The 7,820-nt window shown below is 42.5% G+C and overlaps 1 long non-coding RNA gene across 2 annotated transcripts in view; it reads left to right on the top strand.

The window, feature by feature from the left end:
* The first annotated feature begins 46 nt into the window (after positions 1–46).
* The window catches only part of LOC117487141, a 24,624-nt gene continuing 16,850 nt past the window's right edge, over positions 47–7,820 (top strand). Inside the window, exons 1-5 of one of the 2 annotated variants that reach the window (XR_004556350.1) lie at positions 47–412; positions 666–1,641; positions 1,741–1,807; positions 1,934–2,061; positions 2,760–2,930. This is a non-coding gene — a long non-coding RNA (uncharacterized LOC117487141). Of the gene's footprint in view, positions 413–665; positions 1,642–1,740; positions 1,808–1,933; positions 2,062–2,759; positions 3,102–7,820 lie in introns of those variants that run through there. The other variant, XR_004556349.1, reaches the window with a different exon arrangement.

Raw genomic sequence — 7,820 nt, 5'->3', positions numbered from 1 at the left:
TTTGAAGTGTGGAAGTCACTGAACTCTGGGGCTAACTCCCTCTATAACTTGTCCTTACTTTGGCCAACTTGATGTTTATTTTGTTTGACTGAACCTTTTCTCTTGTGATTTGTTTTATTTTAAATGTTTACAGAAGTTGTCTGTTTATGAGAACATATTTGATATTGTGTTTGTTTATTATTTTGATTGACGTATTTAGCCCCCATTAACTGCGTTTCCCTCTTTGTTTCCCAACGTAGTTACTGAGAGCTGAAGCTGGTGCTGCTGGTGTCCAAGGTGGTGGTCTTCCTCCCTCCTTCTGTCGGTGATGTGCTCCCCCGGGATTTGATTTCCTGCACGTATGACTGGGGTGATTTAAGTTTGGTTTGTTTGGGGATCCTTCCACTCACTCGTCGACCCTATCCCCCCACTGGTAAGCCTCAGCCCCAATTCATGTTCCCCTTTGTGCTACAGCCCTGTGCGACTGTTTTGAACTGCATTTTAACTATTCACTTGTGCTTAATAAAATAGTATATTTTTGATCAATTGAAACCACGTCTCCTGCTCCATTAGTATTGTATAGGAATATACAGGCATTTTATAGACCATGTATTTTTCAATTTCTTTACTGTTTGAAGTTAATATTGGTGTCACAGTTGAGACCAAGTGTTTCTTCACTTTAACAGACTCGCATCCTGGTGACTCATGGAGTGAGCTTCCTCCCATACACTGTATGTAGATGAAATAGTGGTCTTGGTGGATGGAGTGGTATCAGAGGTTGGGTCCTATAAAAGCATTCGTGCCAGCAGGGGAGCGTTTTCTGAATTTCTATACACATATGCCAAAGAGCAAAGAAATCGGACCAATTCAGAGCCAGGTAATCACAGCCTTCTTCTAGCTGCATTTTTGATGTAAGAAAAACAAAATACTCCCATTTTGTTCAGGTTTCTGTTAGAATGAGCAGAGGGAGGCTCTGGGGATGGGAACATTATTCAAAACAAACAGCGATGGTTAAGAAACTGGTCTTAGGACAGCATATACAGTTGGTGTATCTGCATTACCATTGTTTTAGCTGACAGCAAATGTTTTTCGTAAACCCACTGATACTTTACGTAGTAACCCTGATTTAGAGTTTGTTTGTGATTTTTGTAATAAACGTTATATATGCATTTCATTTGTTCATGTAAATCAGGGATGGGCAACTTGGATGGTGGTGGGGGCCACATCATTTATGTACTGGCCACCAGGGGGCCGCAGATTCACTTGGAACACACACAAGACCCGCATCAGAAAGCTTTTGAATGGGGGTACTTTTCCAGTTGATCTACCTGCTCTTCACGTAGCTCTGCATGTCGTCGTTTAGGTGCTTTCTGGAGATAGGCACTGCTCAATCCACTCCTCCATAAGGCCACCCCGGAGGTCCAAGTTAAGGGAACAACACACACACACACACACACACACACACACACACACACACACACACACACACACACACACACACACACACACACACACACACACACACACACACACACACACACACACGCTGGAAGCCCACTAACTTTTTGGCATGTTGGATGACGGTGTCTAAAAAGCGTCTGGAGAAGTTCCTGGGAGGCGAGGACCTTAAAACTGATGTTGTGCTCCATGACCCCAGTTTCAGTATGTTCACAATCAGCATTTACACATGTTCCTCAGATCCATGTGCACTCCTATCTGTCAGTCTTTTCATGTGTCTATGCATCTCTGTTCATCTTCTAGACTCTGCTGTTAGTGTACAAGATGGCTCCTTTGCTTGGGAAAGACAATCTGAGCCTCTGCTGAAAAAGTACGTCTGTTGTGTCAAACAATAAAATACATATTTAGATATTACGCTATATGGCTGAAAAATATTGTGTCTGCTCCTACTGTATTTAACAATGTTGAACATCATTTTCCTGTGTGCGTTTGCCAGTGTTTCCTTAGATATTAAGCCAGGTCGGTTGGTGGCAGTAGTGGGAGCTGTGGGTTCAGGAAAGTCTTCTCTCATGTCAGCCCTCCTGGGAGAGATGCACTCCACCAAAGGGCTTCATTAACATTCAGGTGATATTTATTTCTGTCTTCACATCTGTCTAACAAAAGTATTGCGTTCTTAATTAATGATAGACGTAATTATGCACAACATTTTTCACCCTGGTTATAATTGAACATTGACTCATCAAATGTTCAGGACATTTAATTCTGTTTGGCTTTAAGGCTGTTTTTTATTTTTTTTACAAGAAACAGGACAATACACTAGAAAAATAGATGGTGGGGTGGTAAAGGGTTTACATTGTCAACTTATTACATGCATGCGTTCTTATTTGCATGCATGCACATGGTCTTGCATAAGTACATGGTTTACTCCCAAGCATAAATAACATTTTATTATTGTTTCATTTACATATTTATTTCTCCTGATGAATTCTGTATATTATGAATGTACTCTTATGATTAAGGCAACAGCACATTAGTAGATACAAGCATGTAGGATTAGAATACAACAATGGTTCTCCAACATATAACGTAAAAAACACAACTCGAGAAAACACTCATATCATTGCTAAGTGACACAGCCTACATGTTGCAAGCTCTCCTATCGCATTCAGGCTACTTAGCAACCAGCTCTTCAAACCTGGAAAGATGTGCTCCATATTAGACCTAATGGATTTCAGTTGTGCAGCAGCATCAAGACGGGTACTTCAGAAAACAGTGCAGTTAAAAGGAAGTCTGCGCCTGAATATTTCTGTGACTCTCTCCAGGATTCTCTAGCCTTTGAGCAGGCCTGGATCCAAAATGCGACTCTGAAAGACAACGTCCTGTTTGGCTCTCAACATGACAAGACCAGGTTCCAGGAGGTGATCCAGGCCTGCGCCCTGGACCCTGACCTGGAGCTGCTGCCTGGTCGTGAACTCACGGAGGTTGGAGAGAAAGTAAGTATGAAGGACTTGAAACATTGGGTTGCTTGATGTTTAGTGAGAAACCAATCCTCTTGAACAAGTGTTTCAGTCGGTCACAGTGGCCACAACCAGTGAAGTAATGCCACTTCATTTTGACAAGAATATCAAGACCAAAACTATCGGTATTGCACGTCGCGGGTGCGGGGCGGGAGCGGGTCTTGAAAATCAGACCCGTGCAGGACTCTCCTCTCCTCTCCTCTCTCCTCTCCTCTCCTCTCTCCTCTCTCCTCTCTCCTCTCCCTCCCCTCTCCTCTCCTCTCTCCTCTCTCCTCTCCTTCCTCTCTCTTCTCCTTCCTCTCTCCTCTCCTCTCCCTCCTCTCTCCTCTCTCCTCTCCCTCCCCTCTCCTCTCCTCTCTCCTCTCTCCTCTCCTTCCTCTCTCCTCTCCTTCCTCTCTCCTCTCCTCTCCTCTCTCCTCTCTCCTCTCTCCTCTCTCCTCTCCTCTCTCCTCTCCTCTCCTCTCTCCTCTCCTCTCCTCTCCTCTCTCCTCTCCTCTCTCCTCTCCTCTCCTCTCCTCTCTCCTCTCTCCTCTCTCCTCTCTCCTCTCTCCTCTCCCTCCCCTCTCCTCTCCTCTCTCCTCTCTCCTCTCCTTCCTCTCTCTTCTCCTTCCTCTCTCCTCTCCTCTCCCTCCTCTCTCCTCTCCTCTCTCCTCTCCTCTCCTCTCCTCTCTCCTCTCCTCTCTACTGTACTTTGGATGCAAATTCATTTACCTCACTTGAAACCTTTGTTGGTAGGATGTTGTTACAGACCTCCAAATGCAAACTTAATTTATTTAGACAAATGATGTGAAATGTTAGATAAAGTTTGTGATCTTGACAGAGAGATTTATTTGATCGGAGATTTAAATATTGACTGGAATATGTTGCACTGTGCCCTTAAACACAAGCTGCAGACAATAACTAATACATGTAGCTTGGTACAAATGGTGACTAAACCTACTAGGATATGCATAAAGAAAGATGGGTCAAAAGGTGCAACTTGTATTGATCATATATTTACTAATTTTAGCCATGTATGTTCTCAGGCAATATCAATTCCAGTAGGGTGTACTGATCATAATTTAATAATTATTGTGAGAAAGACAAAGGTGCCAAAAGAATCCGTGTATCTACCGTCCAATTGTTTTTCTTTATTAAACAAGTAAACGGAAGAGCGTCTGAGAGGCCTTTTTGCTTTTGACCTTACTAAATGGTCTAATGGTCGTTGGAGCGAGGGGCGGGGCGAAACTCAGGGAAGTGATTTCAAAACAAAAGCACTCGTGTGCTTGGAACGGTGATAATATTATAAACAAGGGGAAACGAGGTGAATTTAGCGATCACAACGAAAACAGCCAAGACACACATTGAGCCCAGAAAATGAATGTTATTACGGGCTGTAAATATAATAAGCCTGTGTCTAAAATGGACAACTTTTACTGTGTACTTTGTGAGTAATCCTCTGTCAGAGTCCCCTCCATAGTACATAATGCTATCTTTGATGAATGATAAAAAGACAATTTTACCATTAGTTCTTCATGATATTGATACTGCTGGACTCAGTAGTCTTACACCTACTACCACAATACAATGAAGTACTTCTAGTGTGTTGTTTAAAAAATCCTCTGTCAATGTCCCCTCCTGAGAACAAGAATGCATGTTTCTCTACTATTTTCAATCAGCGTTAAAACACCTTTCTTCATGAGACTGATATTATTGGACAGAGTACTTTAAGAGGATATGGTGGACATATTATCAGCAATACTTCCAGGCAGTACTCCGGCAGCAGCATTTGTACACCTTGGAAAGTCTTTAGAGACTGGCCTGGATAGCTGGTCTATCCTTCAGCACACTGACACACCTTGTCACTCTTGTTGGCCTCTTATGACAATGCTGTCTTTTAAATAGGACTATTTCTCTGCTCCTAGTTCGTTCCTCTCAGATTCTTCCATCAGTCCCAGTCATTGCGTGTCAGTCAATAGAGATTCAAAAAATGTGTCTTACACATTACACAATTTTTTTACACAATTACACACATTTGTTGTGAGTGAAGGCCAGAGCTAAATTATAGATTGTTTGATTGTGTAATTACAAGGTGAGAGAAAATAAATCCACATCCTCCTATGAAACGTATTTTATTTCCTTCTCCATGTTATACTTATACTTACTTGTATATACTAGATAAAGGGCGTTTTATGGTTGCTTGTATTATCCTCAGGTTTGTTTAAATAACTAGTGACATTTTAATAAATATTGGGAAAAAAAGGGCTCCAAAAAAGGCATATATATATATATATATATATATATATATATATATATATATTGGTATATATATTGGTATATATATATATATACATATATGGTATATATATATATAGCCTCGCATATAGCATAGCCTCGCTGCAGGGAAGCAGTGTGTGGACCTGTCAGCACAACTTACATGATGCCGAATTTAACAAACACATTTAAATAATTGGTTTAAACGGCATAATAATAAGGACGATCGTCCGTTCTGTGATTCTCCAGAACACACATGTTATGATATTAGGGTCTGCAGAGTGAGATGAGATCGCTGTCCCTTTAAGAGAGAGAGAGAGGGGTGTGTGTGTGTGTGTGTGGATGGTAGAGCGACAGTGTGTATGTTTCTGGAAGTGAAACGAGGCAGCAGAAAAACAGAGGTCTGTGATGTATTTTGTGAAACAGAAGAACAGCTAAATAAATGCAACGGCCTCTCAAGAAGAGCTCGCCTCTCTCCAGTCATTTAAGCTAAAGTGGGTTATTGAACCTGAAGCTTGTTGCTTCTGCCCTCCTCGACTACGGTCTGGGAGCCGACAGGAAAGTTCAACACACAGATGGCCAGTCCGCCCCTTTGTAGCATATTATTTCAATGAGAGATGAGCAGATCGCCACTGGGCTTTCAACTAAAGACACAGCCACGCAAAAACTGTGGCATTTGTACAGCTCCTTATGGGTAATGCAATTTGTGAAGTGCTTTCCTCTGTGGTGAAACGATCAGCACTGCACCACGGAGGAAAGCGGCAGAAAGTCACCTGGAGTTAAACAGAGCGGGGCTGCGCTGCGTGCATGGCTTCCTTCTGCAGGTAACGGAGACGCGCTCTGGCGGCGGTCTCGTTCAGGATCCGAAAATACAATTTAAATATCTTGCACACTTATTCCACTTATTCCTAGTGTGCCACTGGTTACGGTGCCGCGTGCCAGCAGGGGTTGCCGACCCCTGCTCTAGAGGGATCATTTTGTGATCATGGGGCATCACCCTTACAGCATCAGGACAATATCATATGGAGTCAGACACTGGAAGTGTGCTGGAGGCGTTGACTGGGACTGATGGAAGGATGAGGCTGATGAGACTGAAGAATCTGCGAGGAACCAACTAGCGGTAGAGAAATAATGATATATTAAAAGACAGCAGCATCATAAGAGGGCAACCAGAGTCACAGAGTGTGTCACTTTGCTGAAGGATAGACCAGCTATCCAGGCCAGACTCTAAAGAAGTTCCAAGGTGTAAAATGCTGCTGCCGGAGTACTGACTGGAAGTATTGCTGATAATATGTCCACCATATCCTCTTAAAATACTCTGTCCAATAATATCAGTCTCAGGAAGAAAGGTGTTTTAATGCTTATTAAAAATAGCAGAAAAACATGCATTCTTGTTCTCATGAGGGGACATTGACAGAGGATTACTGGAAAGGTACATATAGTAAAAGTACTTCATAGTACTTGTGAGAGTAGTTTCACTAGTACTGAGTCCAACAGTGTCAAACTCAGGCTAAGAGATCAACTCAGTGAAAGCACCGCCTGCTGACCAATCAGAGCTCAGTGTGCGGAGTTTAAAGCTATCAATTCATATTACAGGAGAGAGGAAATACAGAAAGATGGCCGGCAAAAATCACCAACTGTGTGAACGTGAAAATGAATAGAATATCCCCTCCCATCTTCAGAGCAATCTGACTATTATAACATTAGCGTTAAGAAAGCTTACTTAAATATCTGCCACGACATAAGTAACCGGATCAGAGTAACATTAAGTACAGTCCGCGGCACTGTGAGTGCAGACGTAGATGTGTCCCATTATCATTCATATCATATCACATCATAATGTATCATATATTTCCTTATCTGAGTCAGCTTCTTGTGCCGTATCTGGCCGTGCAACACTCAGTGTCACATACTGTATGCAGAAGTATTATTTTAAGCAACACATTAAGTTGACGAAACACTCGAGTCAAATGTAATTAAAGTCAGATCGTGTCTTGGACGGGGCAGTGATATCATAAACCTGTTAATGTACGCATTCAAACACTTTTTCTGTTACCAGCTGTATTCACCTTGCAGGTGCAGCTATGTGGCTTTGATCCTGGATAAAGTGTTTAAGTCATGGATGTTTAAAGTTTAACTTCTTCATATTTGACTAATATTAAAGTTCACTTTTCATTCAGGAAGTATGACGCTGCGCTGTCAGTACGCTTGTCCGTGTTTGAGATTGGTCGAATGCTCCAGATACCACCCCTTTCATGTGAACGCGCACCTAACTAGATAGGACACGGCTGGCTTGAGCGATCCACTTCATAACCAGCGTCGTAGTACCGCTTAGCCAGAGCGCGTATGTTTTGGATTGGGCCAACCGGCTAACTCAAACATATCCAGGTTAGGTTGAACCAGCTTCGTAGTACAGGCCTCTGGTGAGATTAGATTGCTTTTCATCTGTTTTGAGTCACTTGAAAACCCTTTAATATGTTTAACAGTGGATGAAGCCATTCCACAGTCCTTCCGCTCCTGGTGTGTGTGTGTGTGTGTGTGTGTGTGTGTGTGTGTGTGTGTGTGTGTGTGTGTGTGTGTGGTGTGTGTGTGGTGTGTGTGTGTGTGTGTGTG

Source organism: Trematomus bernacchii, unplaced genomic scaffold (assembly GCF_902827165.1).
Source record: "Trematomus bernacchii unplaced genomic scaffold, fTreBer1.1, whole genome shotgun sequence".
Classification (NCBI taxonomy): domain Eukaryota; kingdom Metazoa; phylum Chordata; class Actinopteri; order Perciformes; family Nototheniidae; genus Trematomus; species Trematomus bernacchii.
Note: the sequence above shows the minus strand (reverse complement) of the source record. Positions and strands in the feature narration are given on the sequence as shown.